We start from the raw sequence: 21,351 nt of genomic DNA on the forward strand, positions 1-21,351 counted from the left end.
TTGTGTTTTAGAAACTACAACCCAAATAGATGAGATTCCCAACAACAGCATCTTCTGCATATTACCAGCCACACATGACTATGCTTAGGTCTATTTCACAACAAAATCCTTATTTCTGCCTCAGCTTTGGAGGTCTGACTCCTCTGTATGGCTATCCTGGCACATGTGCTGTCCTAGATAAAGAGGCCCAACCCTGGCACTGAAGAGGAACGGTGTCCATATAAGCGCTGCCCTCAGCCTGTACCTTCCTCTCCTTCCCTCTCCAGTCTGACAGTCTGGTGGCTCCTATAGGGACAGCAATCATAAGGATCACTTCTCAGGTTCCACCTGGCAGGGTTGGTGTGCACCTTCAACCCTCACCCAGAGTTCAAGATGTGGCCTTCAAAATGCATTGCAAACATACACATCACCTGAGACTTCAGGATGCTCTGGCTTGTGCCTCATTAAGCTGCAAGGTGATAACTGCCAGTGATAGCAACTGTGAAATCCACATCTGGAGCCAATGGGTACCTGTGAGATGCTTTTGCCACTGGCCTTATGCTACCTGCAAAGAAACACTAGGTTAGAACAAACAGAAGAGCAAGAAAGCATCATTACCAGGCAGGCACTCAGCCGAGAGTGCCTTTTCCCTGTGGTAATTTACTCCACAGTTTTCAGATTCGCTTGTCTGTTTCAGGTCATGTTGTTTCAATGTCTTTTCCCCAAGAATAAATACAGCATGAAAAGTCTCCTAATAGACCCCTGTAGACAGAGTCTAACTCCAGGTCATAGAAATAGCTGGCAAACATACTCACAAGCTATAATATCTACATGACCAACGTCAATATTCACTCACACCCCATTAGCTCCACCATCAGCATCAGCCCTGTGCTTCCAACAGCAGGGATGAGGGACCATGGGGAGCCAGGTGGAGGTGTCCCAGCCCTGTGCCTGGGTAGACCCAGCAGTGGGGACCAGGGCTGGGAAGCAACATAAAAATGATGGTACTTCCCAACTCTGTGCAGAGGCTAAATCCAGCATTGGATATTTAGAATCATAGAATCATTTAGGTTGGAAAGTACCTTTAAGATCATCGAGTCCAGCCATTAACCCAGCACTGTCAAGGCCACCACTAAACTGCATCCCCAATTGCCACATCTACACCTCCTTTAAATACCTCCAGGAATGGTGAGTCCACCACTTCACAGCTTGTTCCAATGCTTGATAACATTTCAGTGTATATTTTTTTCCTAATATCCATTCTAAACCTACGCTGGCACAATTTGAGGCTGTTTGCTCTTCTATTGCCTGGAGAGAAGAGACCAAACCCCCCTTCACTACAACCTCAGATAGTCATAGAGAGTGATAAGGTCTCCCCTAAGCCTCCTTTTCTCTAGGCTAAGCAACCCCAGCTCCCTCAGCCACTCCTCATAGGATTTGTACTCCAGACCCTCCCCAGCTCTGTCACCCTTCTCTGGGACACACCCCAGCACCTCAATGTCTTCCTTGCAGTGAGGGGCCCAGAAGAGGACACAGGATTTGAGGTGTGGCCTCACCAGTGCTGAGTACAGGGCACAATCACTGCCCTGGTCCTGCTGGCCACGCTATTGCTGATGCAGGCCAGGATGCCATTGGTGTTTTTGGCCACCTGAGCACACTCTGCCTCATGTTCAGCCATTGTCAACCAGCAGTCCCAGGTCCTTTTCTGCCAGACATCTTTCCAGCCACTCCTCCCTGAGTTTGTAGTGATACAGGAGATTGTTGTGACCCAAGTGCAGGACTGAGCACTTGGCCTTGATGAACCTCACTCAACTGGCCTCAGCCCATCTATCCAGCCTGTCCTGATCCCTCTGCAGAGCCTTCCCGCCTTCCAGCAGATCAACATTCACACCCAACTTGGTGTCCTCCACAAAATGACTGAGGGTGCACTCAATCCCCTCTTCTAAATTGTTGATAAAGCTATTAAACAGGACTGACCTCAAAACTGAGCCGTGGGGACGCCACTTGTGACTGGCCACCAGTGGGATTTATCTCCATCTACCACTCTCTGGGTCCAGTCATCCAACTGGTTTTTACCCAGCAAACAGTGCACCCATCCAAGACATGAGCCATCCTCCATGAGGATGGAGATTCTCCTTAGTCCTCCTTGTGTTGCTGATGCATTGATAGAAATATTTTTTATTGCTTTTATGTCAGAGCCAAATTAAGTTCTAGTTTGGCTTTAGCCCTTCTAACTTTCTCCCTGAATAACCTCACGATGACCTTGTACTCCTCCTGAGTTGCCTGCCCCTTCTTCCAAAGGTCACAAACGCCTCATTTTTTCCTGACTTTCAGCCAAAGCTCTCTATTCATTGAGGTGGCTTCTTCCCCACCGACTCATCTTTCAGCATATAGGGACAACCTGCTCCTGTACTTTTAAGATTTCCTTCTTGAAGAATGTCCAGCCTTTCTGGACCCCTTCGCCCTTCAGGACTGTCTCCCAAGGGACTCTCCCAACCAGTGTCCTAAACAGGCCAAAGTCAGCCCTCCAGAAGTCCAGGGCTGCGGTTCTGCTGACTCCCCTCCTTACTTCCCCAAGAACCAAAACCTGTGTCATTTCATGGTCACTGTTTCCAAGGCTGCCTCTGACCATGACATCACCCACCAGCCCTTCCCCTTTCGCAAAGAGCAGGGCAGTGGGGCACCTCTCCTGGTTGGCTCCCTCACCAGCTGTGTCACCAAGTTATCTTCCACATACTCCAGGAACCTCCTGGACTGTTTCTGTCTGGTGTGTTTTATTTCCAGCAGATGTCTGATAAGTTGAAGTCCTCCACAAGAACAACGGCCAGAGATTGTGAGACTTTTCCCCCCAGCTTACAGAATATTTCACCTGCCTCTTCACCCTGGTCAGGTGGTCTATAACAGACTCCCACCAGGATACCTGCCTTGTTGGCATTGCCCCCTGCTTCTTACCCATGGGCACTCAGCTCTCTCATCACCATTTTTAGACAGACAGAGGAAGCAAGCAGAGCCTGGGACTGATGCTAGTACAGTAAACTGCAGGAATAGATCAAGCTGTCAGTTGTTATTAACCTTAGCAAAACCCGTATCTTCCAGTTCAGCCTCAATTAATTCATATGGTGTTTGAGAGCCTTCCTGTTACACTGTGGAATTACTGGCCCTATCTCCAGCCTGGATAACCTGCCCATCTCTCCTCCTGCACCATTTAAATGTCTGTTATGTTTTTGTGGTTGAGTGGTTAGTGAAAGGATGAACGAATAAGTGTTTGTGCTAACTGACCTATACAAAGATGCCTCATTAAACAGAAATGGACATGGTATGATATGATTTTGATGTGATCTCAGCTTACTTTTGGAAATTTATTTTCTGCTAGAGAAGTAATGAGAAACATGAGATGTTAAATTTGATCCTGTTTTCCTCATTTTGAGCGCCTTGCTTAAAGTGTATCAAAAAAAGAAGCACTTATAGGAGTCAGAGTTATGGTACATTCAAAACAAAAACTGTGGTCTGAATTTCTTTATTTATGGTGATCAGCATGGTGCAAGCAAGCTGTTCCATCTCATTATTAAATGGCATCATATTTCTGATATAAAATCTATCCTCTTACTTCTTCAAGGAAAAGAGGACCCCAGAACACCGATGTGTTTGAGTCTAGTATTAACTAACATGGTACCAAGGCCAGACACCAAGAAACAAGCCCTCATGTCCATGTTAGCACTGCAATCCCCTGCTCTTCCTCATCCCACTGCTGCCTAGAGAATTCTCAGTCCTCAGCCCAGAAACCAGGCTACCCCCATACAAGGCTGGAGGGGAGCTGAGCATGCCAGATACACTCCTTGCCCTTCCAAGGACTAGGAAAGAGCAGATGTCTGGGAACCCAGCAATACTTCTCAGTTCCCAGCTCTGCTTCGGTCATTTCAACTAACTCTCTCCAAGCCAAATCTACTGTCCTGGGGAACAGCACTGAGCCCAGGGCTCCAAACTAGCCTGTCACCTGTGAGGCCAGGTTTAAATCCTGACCTAGAAAGAGTCATCAAAATGCAGCTGGTTGGACTGAAACCACAAGGCTAGACCAAGCAAAGATCTCCCTTTGCTTGGGACCCTACAACAAGTGTGGAGAAGTCCAGGCTCAAACTTTTGAGCTGAGTCAGAGCAGAGGCTTGACACAGCTCTGAAGTCTCCACTGGTCATTACACAGCTGTGTGCTGTGGCTGGGGAGAATGGCTCCAAATCTCTCATTTTGAAATTGTTTGATTTTATATACATGATTAAATATTCATTGAACCACAGAGGAAGATTGATCAACTGATCAAATATTAAGGAAACAGTAATGAGAAATGGGGCTGGTTTTACACTGGTGAAATATGAATCGAGATGTGCGTTTAGACCATATCTCAGTCCTAGATAGGAAAAATTTCTAGCAATAACCTGCCCTTTTTCCTGCCAACCTTAAAAGGAAAACGTGGATCTTTAGGCCAGACAACTGTCACTGCAGACTTTGGACAGAGTCCTGCTGATGACAAATGGATTATCAGAATTAGCGATCCACAGGTCAGCACAGGAATTTCAGAAACAACTGTTTCAGTAGCAGTCCAGTACCAACAGGCACTAAGAGGACTCCTTTCTCTTCTCTCACTGCTGTGGGGTGTCCGTCTCAAACATCCTCTGAAAACAGATCCAAGCAGATGACTTCTGCAGCCCACACAAGTGACCACATTTCAATTCTTTCAGGCCATGAAACAGGGAAGTTTTCAGGGTCTGGAACCTTCCTACAAAAGGAAAATAAGATATCTCCAGTACTTCGGAAAAAAAAGAAATACCCACTTCCATCCAGGCAAAGCACACGTTAATTTGTACGAGAAGGAATGAGAAAAGCCTTCAGGAAATAGCTAAGAGTTTCCAAGTCTTTCCCTTGTTCATTTTCACAGACTCTGGCTTTCTTCAGGGGAAAAAGTGTCCTTTTTAAATGTGCCTGACCTTGGGCTCTGTTCCTACAAACATTGATTCAGGGAGGTACTTTGTTGTTATTTATTCTCAACTAATGACTGAACTGGCACAGCTCTGAAGAAAGGGTATATCAAAAGCCCAGTGTCCGCAGGCTTGTTCCTGTTCTGTGCCCAAATTCTTCCTGCCCTTGGCTTATGCTGAATTGCCACAAAACCTCCATTTTGGCTTAGCTGGGGTAAAAGCAGCCCCAACATCTCTTCTTTCCATGTGCCCCGAGGTAGCACGTACAAGTTTGCTCCCTTCATACACCTACCGAAATCCACACAGGTTTGTAAGGCATCACCTGGCTGTGTGTTTCTGGGAAGCATGGCTGCCCATGTTTATATATACACACATACATCTGAGTGTACCTACCACTTCCTAGAACACTGAACATGCCCATGCACGTTGTCTGACACCAAAGCCATCCTGCACAGAAGGGCCTTCTGTAGCACCCTCTTAAAAGGCTTGCACTCCCCAGTCTTGGCACTGCTGGGGAGGGCAGTAATTCATGCAGACTCCACCACTCCCTGGACCAGCCCAAGAATTTTGAAGAACAGACAGTCATGCTCCAATGCTCAAAACAGTCCGAGGCTTTGTTTCATCTGACAGTCTAGGGACAGCCTGCAAGATCCAAGTCACAACTGACTCCCAACTGAATTGAATCCAAAGCTCAGTATAGCTGAAGGAGCCAAGAAAACTTTTCTCAAGAGGCTGGTGCCATTTGCTAGAGTGGGAAATGTGGGTCCTCAGCTTTTTGGATGCTTGGGCTCAGTGCAGCCCACAGCAGAGCCTTACAGTTTTCATACTTGCAGCTCAACATGTGGCTGCACATGTTTGTGGCTAAAAATGTGCTTTCTCCAAAATGAAACTGGAATCAATAACCAATCAAGGCAGTCTGTGCTTCTGTGGAACAGCTTAAAATAGGCTTGCTTGCTTTCTTAGCAACTGCTTGCAGTGAGCCCAACCTTTCATTTCTTCCACTGAGCTGAAAAGAGCTCTGCAATCACATCATCGCAGCACAAGGCAGTCACAAATATTTCACATCTTTTAAAGCCAGAAAAGTACAGGGAGCTGAAAGGCAGTAAAATGCTCTATACAACAGAAAAAAACCCACTCGTGCCCATAGAGCAGCAGCAGAATTACCAAGTTGAGCACTCCAGAAGTGAGGCATGTGTAAATCAAGGTTGCTTGTGCAATATCACTTCACTCCCCCACCACCCTCTCTACATTTTCATCCTGAAACAGCCTTTAATTGTAAGAATTGCCTGCTACTTTTTACCTCTGTACCCCTCTCACTCTCTTTCCAGCACTTGATTAATGAGCAGCTATTCAATATCTTATTTTCTTCTCTAGCACATGGTCTCGTGCTTCATCTTTACAGCTCAAACCCTGCTCTGGAGTCAGAAGTCTCTATGAATCATGTAGGGATGGATTTTTTTAATAGACATTTATTGCATGGCCAAATTTGGGTAGCTTTTCCAAAGAAGGGGAAGAGGTCAGGCATACAACACAAGCTCACTGAATCCAGTTCCCTGTTCCAGATTGTAATGTCACAAGCAGTCCTCATGAAAAGACAGCAGTGGTTTTCCCTCAGGACAACACAACTTCTTTTTCTTCTAAGATGTGTGTGAGATCATCCCATGGGAGTCTTCTGGGAGGGTCTGACCCTCATCAGTTGGGTAGAAATGCTGGATCTGAAATGGTACCCTGGGGTTTGCGCCTTGCTCTGGCTGAATGTGCCATCAGCTGGTAAGGCCATATCTAACTCCCACGGGGAAATGTGGTAGAGGTGTGCTCCTGACTGTTCTTCTTGGAAAACTGCCACATAGTCCTGCCTGCAGATGCAGGTTGTAACACTCTCAGTAGAGGAGGCAGTGACATTTAAAAGAGCAGGAAAAATATGTATTGAAATACAAATATGTTTAACAGCACTGGCTATTTTTAAGACTACCAAAAAAGAAATTGCTTTCATTCTACTCAGGATCAAGGGCCTGTTTATATCTAGTTCTCTTCATTAAACCTTTGCTTCATAATAAATGGCTGTGTCAAATACCAACATTCAACAACATTTTTTGTGAAAAGGGAGAGGAAAAAAAAAAAACAGTCATACTGATTGGATGGACCATCAAATAACCACTTGATGGATGAAAAGGAGAAATGGAAATGCCATCTGCATTTCCAGTACTCCCTGACTGATCAGCCCACTGGGAAATAACAAGGGAGGAGGATTCAATATTCTCTCTGTGTCTGCAAATCACTATTACCCACCAAATTTTGCAGGAGATCAATACCCCTTTAACAATTCTGCCACAGATGCCAGAGCTCATTAGTAGGATGTGAATAACTATGGAGGTTGGAAATCCTATTTTAATTGTCTGTCTGAAGGATTTTGGTTTCTTACCAGCTTAGCTGTGGATTTCATGACCAGATTTTACAGTCTCTGTTGAGCTCTTACTCAGGTAAAATTTCCTTATGGAAAAGTGGAGTTTTGCCTCAGCTGACTCAGTAGGAGCCTCAGAGTCCTTTCTTCATTAGTTATTACCATTCCACTTGACTGAAATGCATATGAGAGCTCACCAACCTGACCAGAGCTACTGGTGGCACCACTCTGATCTGAGAATTGCTTCTTTTGATCATTCAGAATTTCTTCTTATCCTTAAAAGGCCTACCCTATTGAAAATAAAAAAAAAACCAAACAAAGAAACAAAACCCAACACATAGTCACTTTAAAAAATAAAAATTAAGGGGTGAAACCAAATCCTACTTCTACATTCTTGCCTTGGTATTTGAACAATTTTTTTCTTCTTTTTTTGATTTTACACATTTCTCCCTTCTGCCTTTGCAAATGCAGATTCCACAGAAGTTGCGTCATTCTGACTTGCATCCTTGGTTCAGCTTTCAAGACAAAATATGTTTCAGAAGCCATTATGGTCTCAGAAGAGCTATGAATAGGACTTTCCTCAAATCTGGTAGTAAAACATGATACTTCCCCTTTCATTACAGGGCTCATCTGTCCTTTAACTCTGGGTTTTGAAGGAGCTTTGACAGGAATGCATAGGACACTCAAGTTGATTAGACTAATGAGTCAGTGCTGGGCAGCTCACTTGCTGCAGCCAGGCTGCTCAGACAGGACCCTGCAGGATGCTGGGCTTCCTGCCACACATCCCAAGCCAGACAGGGACACAGGACTTCGACAAAACCACACAGCTCCACAGATCTTCATTGGTGCCAAAATGCTATGCCCAGGGAGCAAAGCCAGGCTGGCAAGAGCTGCTGTAGAGCCATGGTGCACAAAGGGCAGGAACACCAACCCAGCCAAGGGACCTGCACAGGGCTGCAGCCATGCCTTGGTTAATCCATTCCAGAGTGTTGTTTAATCCCACTGCAGTGTTCCCAATGCAACAGCTTGCAACAGGGGTGACTGGAGGGTATTACTGACATGTACCCACATTTTGCAATGGCTGGGAGCATTCCCTCTTGCTGCCTGTGGTGCTCCCAGAGGAAGGGCCTTTCCCCATCGCTGATTTTTGGAGCCTTAATGCATTTACAGGAGTTCTGCACAATGGAGTGGGGCTTCCTTTTCCATGCCTGCAAGGTTTTTCTGTCCCTGTAAATAATTGGCCTTTCCAGGCTCGTCCCCAAAAAACAGAGCACTCAGGCTTTTGAAATGGTGATAAAATTGCCCACCATTACATTCTCCAGAAATTCACACTGTGCATGAATTTCTGGTCTGCAAACACACTTAATATGAATGCCAAAACTTTTTCATGGGGAAGGGAAGGGGAAAGTAGTGATTTAATTGAGAAATCTCTGATAAATCCATCCATACACATAACCAGGATGATCTAAAACATACATTTTAGACAGTAAGCTATGCAGAACCTTCGCTCAAACATAAATACTTGCTTTATGAGAATGGGATGTTTTAATCACAGATGTCAGCAGACAATCTGAAATTACTTGGTTTTTTGCTGCTTTGTATTAAAGGGAATGAGAAAGGGCAGATATTGGGGGGTAGATTTTCAAAGATGTATTGGCATTGTTTGTGTAATTATTTGGAAATTTTCATCTAGATGCATTTTAAAATACTTCTGATCCTGGCATAGATTCTGCAAGTCCTGTGACTTAAACTTTCTTCAAAATCCAAATTTCACTTTCCCAGCTTCATAAATTTAATCTTTTTAATTTGGCCAGGGAGTTTTCAAATGCTTCTGGAGGATTTAAGACCATAAGTTCTGGGGAAAATTGAGAGGTTGCGTTAACCTAAAAATCTTACATTTTTAAAAGCTCTTTCCCAGCTAATCTATTTCACATGCCTAGAGGGTTTTGCCCACACCAGTATGAATCTGCTCTTCTTGGACTTCAAAACTCTCAAGGGAATTTTATTTGATAATAGACTTTTGAAATTTGGTATAAACTTGTCTAAAGTCCTGAAGAAGCGTGCTTTTACAAGCCCTGCATGTGAAGGAGTGTTTTGGCACAAGTACTCCTGTCTCTGAGGCTGGGATTAATTTAATTTAATGAAGTTAGTTAGGTTGCCAGTCTTAGCTAATCACCAGGGCTCCCTTGTCTGGCTTCACTGGTTAGAAATAGGCACCTACTGCAGATATTCCTACTGCCTCTTTTTTTCTCACTTTACTAATAGGAAGAGTCCAACAGACTCCTTTTTCCACAGTACTTTTCTTAACTGGATGCTCAGCTTTCAAGTGGCCAACGTTAAGGCAGATTAAGTTCATCCCACGTTGTTATTTGTAAGGCATTAAGCACTATGCTGTGACTGGGCATCACTGAGATTTTCAAATAGGTCAGAAGTTCTCAGAAGTGCCCCCCATGAACAAAACTTTAGGTCAATGCCCACCACCTGAATTTGTTGTCCACTCTGCAAAAAGGGCATCAGCACTATATTTTCAAGAACACTGTGCCTATAGCTCTCAACCCATAAGGACTATTTTGTTCTCCATATAAGCTGGTTCAGGAAGAAACTTGTCTGAACCAAAATCTGAGGCGCCACACAACATCTGCAGAGAGGTGAAGCTTAGTCTGGAACAAATTCTCGCTCCATCAGCCAGTGGGCTCATCTGAACACCAAATGTGTATTGGAAAATCTGAAAAATAGGCAGGTTCTGCACTGACAAGTGTGTATTTGAGGGTCTAATACATTTACTCAGATTTATCCAGGAGTAAATTTTTCATTGTTGGGGCAGGACCAAATTGACTAGGAGTTTTATCACATGTTCACCACATCTTTTATTTTCATCAGCTGCAGTTTGGCTTGCCACAAGTTAATGTGCTTATGCATTAGGTCAGGTTTCTTCTATTCAGCCTATTTTAGCACCATCCAAAAACAAGGGTAAAAATAATTTTGGGAAAGAGAAAATCGGTGTAAAACCTGTATTTACATTTGTGCTGGTGCAGCACATTCAAATCTCTCAGAAAAGCCTTCAGCTGCCAAAGCTGCAGAGAAAGATGCGTGACCTTCTTCTGCATTTCCCATGTTTTTTGTCTTAATTAAACTCATCATGAGTCATGTTTACAACACCCAACTTACCGAAGTCCTAAACAAACAAAGGCATTCAGCCCCTGATGTGCGTGTCCAAACTCACCAGGGATTACTGCTGCCTTTTTCATCACTTCCTGTATGTGGAAAATGCAAAGGCCAAATTTAGAAATGGATCACAAGTCTCTGGACAGGTTGTTTCCAAGAAGGCCGATGAAATCTGCTTTCTTATTTAGCTTAAACCTGTCTTCCCAAGTATTATCTTCCCAGAGACTTCCAGACTTGTTTCCATCCCCTAAGCTGTTAACTCCTGCAGTATTAGGACAAAAAGAAAAAGCTAACTTTTCCCAAGGGCCAAAAGAGAGACGTGGGATCAGAGATGCCATTTTCTAGCTCAGAACCTCTGTATGTGAAATGCAACAGGGCTTCCTTTGTGTACTTAAATCTAGGGATATTATATAAAGCAAGATATGCTTATTATCGTAATGATATTGAGCTTGAAAGAGTCACTACCCCTCACATCATGCTTGAATTTGTCCATCTTCCCTACTTAGTAGCTTCAAACTTAAAATCATTAACATGGGTATACTGGGTCAAAGAGTAAGCATTTTTTTACTATTTGGTCAAAAGACCATGCAGCTGCATTCGAGTTATCCAACAGTCAATCCACACACACTTTAGATTACAAGGGCAACTGCTTTTTAAAGATAGGCTTAACACCACTCTATGTGAAGCAAATAAATGGGATGAAGAGCAAAAGGAACAGTCAAAAAATGTCAGCTATTATAGAGGAGCACGAACTGTCATTAGCTTGGGTATTGCTGTGATTAACAAAGCCTGGAGATGCTCTCTCACTGCACAAGACAGAAGGTAAAACCAGCCACTGTTATGAAGAAAATCATTCTCTGCATGAAGAAAAGAAGGAATAAAAAGCTTTGGGAGGCACAAGGAGGGGAGGCTAATTCTTAATACTTTGTGTTTTTAAATCCTACTTTTAACTCTTCCTTATTGTAATGGTTGTTTTTTGGTTTTTGGTTTTTTTAATTAATGTGTCTCCATCTTATTTTTAACTCCAGGTGTTGTTATCCTTCTGGAAGAGGGTTTGGTGTCAGGCATTGCCATGCCCAAACAAGCCCAGATACCTGGTGGGCTCAAACCAGGACAGGGCGAGGGAGCACCCGACCCTGGCAGCCACCCCTGGAGGACATTGTCTCAATTTTTCTTCACCAGCTACATCTTGCACGGTGCGTGTAAGCTGCAGGGCTTGGAGCCAGGCAGAGCCATACCCCGAGAATCCCCCGGGCATCTCCAGACCACGTCCACAGCCAACATAGGAAATTCCGGCGAGACCGGACCCTCCCTCGCTTCCTCTGGGGGCCTGGCGCTGCTCACCAGCAAATCCTCTCACTACTCAAGATCTTTGTGTCAGGCTGCGGCTCCTATTTTTGAGCTGACATTCCCCGGGTTTAATCCACTTAGCCTGTGACCACCTTCATCAGCTTCCCGCAAGCACAGCACACGGCGAGGCTGTGAGATGCTGCCTGCCGCACTCGCTGTCCTCCCCCGCTGCCCCACCGCCCCCCTCGGGAACGTGTATCTATAAAGAGGTGGATTAGGAACATTACCAGGCAGGTCACAGGGTGTCAAGCTGCTCTTTCAGGGCTTAAAATCGGAGGCTCACTCAGGAGGGAGTGCTCGGTTCCTGTGAAAGCGGCAGGGATGACTGCTGCTACGTACGTGCAATTTACTCTATTAGCAGCACCGGTGCTTCAGCCTGGAGCATTTAGAGACACTGTTCCTGTAAACAAAGCAATCAGGAGGTGTAGAAATGCTTCGCTTTAATTTTCCTTTTCTTTTTTCACGGGGGGAAAATAAAAAGGAGTCTTTTTAATTGCAATGAATGAAATTCATAAATGGTGCAAATCCACCCTGCTGTCAGTGAGCACTGGGTGATTTATACCTGCCAAGGAGCCCAGACCATCATCCCCTCGGAGTTGGGCAGCCCCAAGAGCAAATATGTCCATTCTCATCTGACTGGGGGAGAGAAGAGAGGTGCCCACAGAGCTGCCACCTTCCAGGTCACCTCGTGGGAAGCAGAGCCCAGCACCCTCTGGCTCCGCAGGGATGTCCCAATGCCTGAGACCACGCACAACGTATTAGACACCGTCAAAAACACGTCAGGCCAAGCTGTGGCTACAAACTGTGGGGACAACACTCCACCTCAGTGCAACGTTCTTGCAGCTTGTAAATCAGAAGCAGCCATTTCCCTTTGGTGTGCTGCAGGGATCTGCACGAAGGCAAATCCGAAGTGCTTCGTCATTCTGCTGAGCTCTAATCACATCAGCATCTCTGGCCACTCCATCAATCGGATTAAAATAAGGCTGAAAGTCATCATACGGCCGGTTCACCCACGGGGAGCAGGCCCTGCGTGGGCAGATGCAGCCATCACCACTCAGCCAAGCCCCACGCTGCCTGCAAGCGCCCAAGGCTTCCACCACCGCAGCGATTTGAGGTGGCCAGAGCTGCAGACAGGGCAGCCCATGTTCAGCATCACCACAGAGAGGTAGGGGCTGGGCCTTTAGCCCCCTCCTGCCCCTCCAGAACCTCCGTGCTGTTAATGGATGAAGTAACTGTAGCATGCCTGTCAGAGCCTTTCACGTTCATGCCGAAAGTTAGCCAAAAATGTTCCAGCAGAAAATATTTTCCATGAGAAAATGCTGCTTTAACAGAATCTAACCCTCCTGGTGGAAACCTGTCAACTGTTGTATCCTGTGGTAGAAACCAGATGGGTATATATAAGGGTCCTGCCTTCATCCTGGGACCACTGGCAGCAAAAATAAAGATCCATTCAAGGTCTCTCTCGTACTTTCTCTGCCTTTTCCCAACTACAAAAATAATTTCTTTTTTTATCTTTCTGTCCCATTTTTGAAAGTTTTTATTCCTTCTGCCACCCTAAGAAAAGCACAGCATATGTGGGAACTGGATTCTGCCTCCAGCAGCTCATTTCATGGTCCAAATGGGCATATCCTTTCCATCTCAGAGAGGCACCAGGTCTATGACCTCACACCAGCTTCACCAGCATGGCTCAAATGAGGACCAATGGGTTGGATTTGGCCCTAAAGCCTGTTCCAAGTGGCCAGCTGCTTTTGCCTGGCTGGTCCTTGGGAACATATACCTCATCATACCCAAACACATGAAACAGCAGGTCCCCAGGGCTGCCACATCGTGCGACACACACAGAAGGGCTTAACACCAGACTCAAGCCCCATCATCCCAGAACACCAGCACCTCTACTTTAACCTTTCCTGAGGGTTTGGAACATCATTAGGGGTCACACCTGATCTCCCATCCATTAATACAAAAACTGAGACCACCCCTGTTTTATCTGCTCCAAAGGGGACACCATATGGAAACCTGTCAGCCCTCAGAAGCTCCAAGGATCTCCACAGTAAGATCCTGTCTGTCTGAAAAAGTTACCTTGAGACTTCACCTTTTGAGTGCACTTAGTGACAAGCAGAGTTGACCTTTGTGGTGTTCACAGGGGACAAACCGTCTTTTCTTTTGCACAAAAGCACATAAAGACAAGATTAGGTGAGCCAAACTACCACCTCTTAATGACTTACAGAGACCCTCACTCTTTCTATTTATAAAATCACACTGTCTTGGCAATAGGAAAGAAAGAGTTGGCATCATTTTTGTATTTTCTAGATCTGTCTAAATTCAGCCTTACTGTTTTTTCCACTGTACTTTTCTCCAGAAATCAGCCCACACTTCCCACTCACCTATAGATTTTTCTTTCATTATTTTTTTCCAATAGGCAATTGCTCACAGAAACCGTAGGAAATATGAAGCTGGGAGACTTCTCAAGATGTCATGTGAACTGCATTTTCTACAAAAATGCCCAGACTCTAACAATCTACACACACTTATCACCTCCATGAAAAGATAACAGGACTCTAGAGCCTTGAGGACTGGGCTGTCTGCACAGTATGTAGGTGACACCCTGGACAGTTTGGGAAAATCAGATTCATCCCTCTTTTCCTACTTTGTAAAATGGCAGTATAGAGAATTACAGGCTGTAACTGAAAGGAGAGTTTTCCATAGACCTGTGAACAAGCGTGGATAATTCACTTGCAGGGAGAGAAATTGTGTATGAATATATTCCATTAGGTTGATTCAAAAGTTACATTAAAGAGATGATCAAAGTGTGATACAGATTATGAATCGTTCTATCCAGATTCCAGATGTCATATTCTCCATTATCTCTAATTTGTCTGAAGTTTCCCCACCTCTTCCCTTCTCATTTAGGAGAACTTTTGCTATATAAAACACTCCTTTCCAGCTCTGTCCTGTAGGTAGAGGTGGTGATCCTGAATACAGACAGGCCTTGCAGCTGAGCTGGCAAGCTCCCTGGCAAAGGTCTGACACTTACCCCCGATGCAGCAGCCACCCCGGTGTCTTGTATATTAGGGAGAACCAGCACAAATGTGTTTGATTTGTAACTTTACAAGGACTTTCACATTGAGGTTTAAGTTTATTTTATTAGTAGATCTAAAAGAAGGGCACCATTAACACATTAAAGAGGAGGCAGAACTAAACTATTACCATAACAGCAATGTTTTAAAAACCCCACTACTTAGGGGTTTATAAGGTTCCTTGGAAAGATTATTGCAGAAGCCACAAAATGGAAACAGAGGAGAGAGTTTCTCGGCTGCATTGTGCCTTCCCACATGCTTTTGGCCCTGTACAGAGGGACCTACCTAGTTAAAACACAACTGAAGCCTATCTTAAGCAACCTGCTCATCTTGGTTTCTTTCCCTGCACCAGGAGGATCCCCTATCAAGATTTAAGAGCCCACTGTTCCATTGCTCAGGAGAACCCTAGCAGAAAAACTGAAGGAATAATTTAGCAGCTGAGACAGCCAGCTTTCCTCTCCCAACAACCTTGTATCAAACAAGACCCCCTGTTCAACCCTTTTTTTCTGTTATACTTCTCAGGTTTTACTTTCTAGGTATTTTGAATGAAGGGTATCCTGGCCCTGAAAATTCACCAAACAAATCATCACAGTGTTTCAACATGTCTAAATGAAATGCTGTATCTTTTCTAACACTTTTATATTTGTTTAATACACTTCATTGGAAAAAGTGTTCCCAACTCTGTTTATCCAGTTCAAGGTCCACACACTCTTAGGCTGTCATAAAAAAAGGACATCAACAAAAGCTGTATTATTTCAAGACATTTCCTTATAAAGCAATGACACTCTGTATTAGCAGCCTTTATTCTCTACAAATCCCTGTGTCAGCTGCAGAGGAAGGAAAGGGCTGACTGGTTTGGGAGAAGGGACCTGGCTGAGCCTCTGCTAACTTGTGCCAAAGCACATCCCCATGCCTGCACAGCCAGCACAGTGCCATCCTCACTGGAGCTTTCCTCCCTCTCCTCCACTAGCCAGACAAATCTGGCACTCCCCTTGGGGCACTGAGCCAGAGTCCCCTCCCTGGCTGGCCCAGCTGCGCTGGAGACCAGGGTGGGGGGGGGGGAACTGGAGACTGGAGAGGATGAGTAACCATCGAGCAGGGAGCAGCTGCCTTTCTTCTTCCCAAGGAGAGTCATTGCTCTGAGGTGGCATCCCTGCAGGCAAGCCAGATTTCCAATCTATTAAACTGACTACTTCCTTCATCACCTGTATTTTCCCTTTCTAAGTTTTTTTAGGAGTTGCCTTAGCCTTAGTGCAGCATGACTTAATCCACCACTTCTGATGACCTAATAGATTCCAATCCTCAGACCTCTCTCCATGACTTCACTGCTCTGCTGTCTCCTCTTTGCCTGATCTCCATATGACATGGAAACATCCCTTTCTCAGCCTTTCCTCACCCTTGCTTCGTCCCCAGACCTGTTCAACAGAAATCCCACCATGCACTCCTTGCATATGTGGGGCTTTACCTCTCCTGGCCCCCCAGAACAGGAAAGGACCGCAGGCCACATCTTCTGGCTGGAGAGAAGGCTCTCCGGAACGTGAGCTCATGTTTTCCTAAAATAAGCAGGAGCCGTGCAGTTAAACTCGACACCTGCGGCAAGGCGGGAGCGGCCGCTCGCGCTGTGCAGCCTCCAAAGCTCTCCTCGCACGTGGCGCGGCGCGGCGTCAGCCAGAGGCACGCAGCAGCCAGCAGCCTTCCAAGGGTGACTAATGCCTTGCTGCTAAAAACAGCTTCCAGGGGTTTTCCATGAGCAAATCTCACTGCAGGTCGAGTATTGGCTTTTCACCTGCTAAAAACAAGAACTTCACTGTAATGTCCACACTGATGGATTTTTTTTTTTTTTTTTACCAGTACATAGTACAACTGGCAAAGGAAACCTGGCTCTTTCCTAAGTGATGGCAGCATCTGATCCTTGTTAACACCGCTCTTAAAAGCCAAAAATATCACCCTTATAATAGATTATGTGAGAGTGTGGAAACAAGGATGTGTGGTAGACACGCAAGAGAAGACTGGAACATAAAGCATACTGCACGCATGGATGCAAACATACAAGGGCCAAAGGGAAGGTATGGAAAAAAACATACTGATATGGCTTCTCAGAGAAGCACAGTGTTACATCAAATAGGTCATCCTGTCAAAAACACCTAACACTCAGCTACTTCACAAAAAGACCCAGCAAAATTATTCAGAGCCTTGTTTCAGAAAGAAACTGATAAGAACTGCCATCAGTCCTTTGGATTTACCAGGGTCTGTGTCCCTTCTGACCTGCAAGGTTTTGCTGCTCCACTCTCAGGCCACTGGGTTATTTCAGCGCTCCTGCATGAATCAAAGCCATATCTCCAAGAAAACTGAATGAACACATGGCTCTGCTCATTGTGGGGACAAATGTATATACAGCGTGAATTTCTGAACTTATTCAATTAACATCTTGCCTAAACAGGCTCCAGAGCCATGTTTTCCTGCATATTTGAGGGTTTCAGCCAAGCAGCTGAACCGTGTAATCCACCATCTCAGACATGACATATTAGTTGCCAGTTCTGACTGTCCCTGACAAGTTGGTTCATCTTATAAATCATTTGGGCTTCCAAATGAAATATAGATTGATTTTATTTTGCTTACTTCACTTTATGAGCAAGCAGCCCAGAGGTGGGTGTGCCAAAGTTCCTTTGCAATAGTGCTCCTAGGAACAATACAGTTCTTGCACAAACGTTAGTGGAAAGTAAAAGGCGAGTTGTGCAACTGCAATTGAAATCAGACTGCCTTGAGAAGTTGTCAAAATATCTATAAATGTGTTACCCCCATTAGAAATGTCATACCAGCTGCTGAATTTTGTGGGAAATACAAATACATATCTCCTTCTAGTTTACAGGACCCACTTTCCCACCCTAGAACTTCCTATTGTAACCTTTGTTCAATATTAAACACCACCAGAGCCAATGTGAGCACAATGGCAAGGACCACGGATCTTCTTCTACGAGGATTCATTTAGCTCATGCTGCTGTAAAGGTGATGAAGAGGTACAAAATGTGGCATTTGACAATGCAAGGGGCAGTGCAAGATTGACATGGGGCAGCTCACTGTGGCCCAGGTCCTTGAGAAGATGGCCAAGCTCTGAATACACTGTATCTTCTTCATCCAGGGGACTCCACAGAAGCCCAGTGTGAAAAAGATGGACGCCATGGAGTGGCCCTGTCCTGGTCTGAGAAGAGAGATAACATAAATTTTCTAACATGGTTTTGACTCCAGAGAAGGGTCAACCAGCCCATTGTGGCAGAGACAAGGTTTCAACACCTTGAAGCAATTAATTGTAGCATTCCCAAGGGGCAAGAGGCTGCCTTCAACTTACTTCTAATTAATTTACAAATTAGCCTGCTGGCCCATAAAGAACATCATGCACTAATTAAGCCCAGCTGCTTTATGGGAAGAGCTACAAGGAAATCTGTAGATTTCAGGTACCTAAAAGGAATATCCTATCTGCAGTTTATTCAACTAGCACTCATTGCTCCTGGAAGTTGTTAAAGCTAAGAACATGCTCAGTCACAAAGAGTTAAGCATTTACATTAGATCCTGAGGATATCCAAAGTTATAATCAATAGGAGAAAGAGATAGCACCATTGATGCCAGTGGCTAGCTAGGATTTGCTTCTCATGTGGATGGAGAGCCATGGTTGAAGCTTTTCCCACAGCTGGAGCACTTATAAGATGCTCTCCTGTGTGGTTTCTCTGGTCTCTAATGAGGTGTAAGCTCACCTTCCTCACTAGGGAGCAGCTTATATTCATGAAACCTGTAGGAAATTAACTATTTGTGAGACCTGCTCCTCTCTGCTCCACATGGCAGAGATTGGACGTGTTCAGAGGTTGCTGGAGACAGGGGAGTAGACCGAGAGGGAGGGAGTCAGAGATTTGCATAGCCAGGCAGTACACTGGTTGCATAAGCCCTGTGTCTGTGGGAAATCAGACTAAAACCTTTTCAGAAGCAATACAAACATGTAGCCTTTTAGGACTAAAGTCATTTATGCAGAAATTTCCCCTATGGTCAGACTATTTCATAATTATCCACACTGGGATGTCTTGCATTTTGCTTTGAAGCATGTGGTTCTCGGCATGTCACCATTAGTTTGATCTAGCAGTTCCTGTCCTTATATAATAGCAAACCACTTCATGGATATTTCACACAAAATGTCTCTCTTTTTGCCCAATAAATGACCTGGAACTAGAACACAAACATTCTGTTTGCACAGTTTTACATAACATTCCCCATAGTTTTCATACAACACTATTAAAGACTAATTTGTTTCTGTTCCCAGGCTGATGGAAAGCAGTTCTTTTGGTAGCTTGATTGCGTCAGTGTTCTTTGAAAATGTAAATAAAGATACTGAGATAAGACCTGTCCAACTGCACAGTTCTTTTTCTCTTCGTGTTTATCAGATACTTCAAGCTAAATAAAATTACTCTTTGCACTTGTTCTGCCTAAGAACATGCTCAACAAACAGGTAATGAAATTTTCTTGGCTATCACAAGCCCTCCCCAACATATTTTGGTCACAAGCAGCGTCTAAGAGGATCTACAATGACAGTTTTCAAAAAAGCATTCTGAAAAATGACTTAGGGTCCCAAATACACCGTTTTGAAAAGCGACTTAACTCCCAAGGAATTGGATTTTCAGGGAGATTTAGATTCTTGAGCATTTAATGGCCAGCTTAGAAAAAGGGGCTTCTACTTCACAGAATGTGAAAAGTGTTGCCTTGCCAACTCCTATTGATCTCGACAGAAATGCATTGGCATCTGACAATGTCACTGAGCACCCAACCTCATCTTCATTGGTGCAAAACACCTCTGTAAAGCGACTGAAAGATGCTTTCCTAACTGTCTTCAAATATTATTTGCTGGGCAAAGGGCAGAAGTGTTTTCTCTGCCTGGTTTCTTTTGGGGTAGTGACTTGGAGGTCCATTTCCTTGGCAAGACTTCCTGAATTCCCAAATTGTCAATACACACAGATTATTTTGTAACAATATTTTGCAAAACTGGCCTTAGTGTGCTTAAAACCAGATGTCAGTATGTTCCACCCAACATGTGAACCACTCTCTAGGGATGCCCACATTTGAAAGACATGAGAAATCAGTCAGCTGCATGTTTACTTTGGATGCTCCAGGCATAGTATGAATGCAGCCCTAGACCTCAGACATGCAACCTCAAAATATGCAAACAAGCCTAACAGTACAGATTCTTCAAATCAGCTCATCAAATACTGGGGCCATGGAGCAGGTGTGCTGGTAGAAGGTACCAACAGTTAAAAGGAAAAAGACACTGGCTTTTTCTGTCTTCATCTGTGTCCCTGCCTTCTTTGCCAGCTTCTTCCCTCCTGGACTTTAATTCACCGGATGCTATGCACGGATATTCTGGTCTCTGAAGCAGGGAAATCACCTCCTATTAGAACAATATGATGATATTACATTCATTTTGCCAGAGTTAATTTTAAACAACTGCTACAGGTTAAAGTCTTTTATGTAACATCCCTAAGAAAAAGCAATGCCAAGAATATCTTAGGGCAAAAATAAGTGAGAAGAAAAGTAAGAAATTCAAGTGGCAAAAAATTATTCAGATCACTTTTTTTTTTTTTTTTTTAATAATAGCCAAATGGAAGGCACATAACAGTTACAGGAGTGAATTAGAAGGGCTCATGTGCCCTTCAAAAGGGCACATGAGCTATCTGTTCTTTATGGTATGATATGAAACTGCAAACCCACATTGCAAAGGGAACATCATATAGAGCAACAGAACTTTACTCGTCCAGTCAATCCTTCTTCTGGTGTTTCTTGGGATTGTTTTTGTCTGTGCATTTTGGTAAGTCTAAAGAAAAGTTGTCTGTTTGCCATTGCTACCTTACACCAAACCCCAGGAATTACTATTTTTTAAAAAGATCAGTCAGAAAAGGAAGATTATTAGTCACTGATATCAGTCATTGATAGAGGAACAAGGTCACTTTAAAGGTCAGAATATTTCAGTAGCTACAGGAATTCCGCCTAAACTACTCAGCATCCCATCCAACAGTGCATGATGAGGTTCTGGAGGGAGAATGGCCCAGAGAAGCATTTTGCTCCCACCAGGTTTATACTTGAAGCAACACACAGCCTGATGCTATTCCCTGGCATCAGCTGTTGATGGAAATGTGTTTAGAGGAGCTGAGAGCCCACCAGAGCTTTCCCAGAGTACTGCCACTTCAGTATGCAAAACCCCCCCAAGCTCTTAAAAACATATTGATGCAAAACTGCCTCTGAAATCAGAGCCCTTTACGAGGAGTTCAACACTGCCAAGAGCTGCTCGGCCCTCCTCCTGCACAGGAGAGGGAAAACCCACATGTCTCATAGAGGCATGGATCGCTCAAGGAGGCAACAAAGGCTGCTCCCTTTCCA

General features: G+C 44.5%; 1 long non-coding RNA gene across 1 annotated transcript in view; it reads right to left on the reverse strand.

The window, feature by feature from the left end:
• LOC138108060 (uncharacterized) overlaps positions 1–21,351 on the reverse strand; it is a 40,840-nt gene that overhangs the window by 10,220 nt on the left and 9,269 nt on the right. Inside the window, exons 2-4 of the long non-coding RNA XR_011149850.1 lie at positions 12,091–12,263; positions 10,517–10,602; positions 411–544 (exon numbers count right to left, since the gene is read on the reverse strand). This is a non-coding gene — a long non-coding RNA (uncharacterized lncRNA). The remainder of the gene's footprint in view (positions 1–410; positions 545–10,516; positions 10,603–12,090; positions 12,264–21,351) is intronic.

This window comes from Aphelocoma coerulescens, chromosome 1 (genome assembly GCF_041296385.1).
Source record: "Aphelocoma coerulescens isolate FSJ_1873_10779 chromosome 1, UR_Acoe_1.0, whole genome shotgun sequence".
In the NCBI taxonomy this organism is placed as follows: domain Eukaryota; kingdom Metazoa; phylum Chordata; class Aves; order Passeriformes; family Corvidae; genus Aphelocoma; species Aphelocoma coerulescens.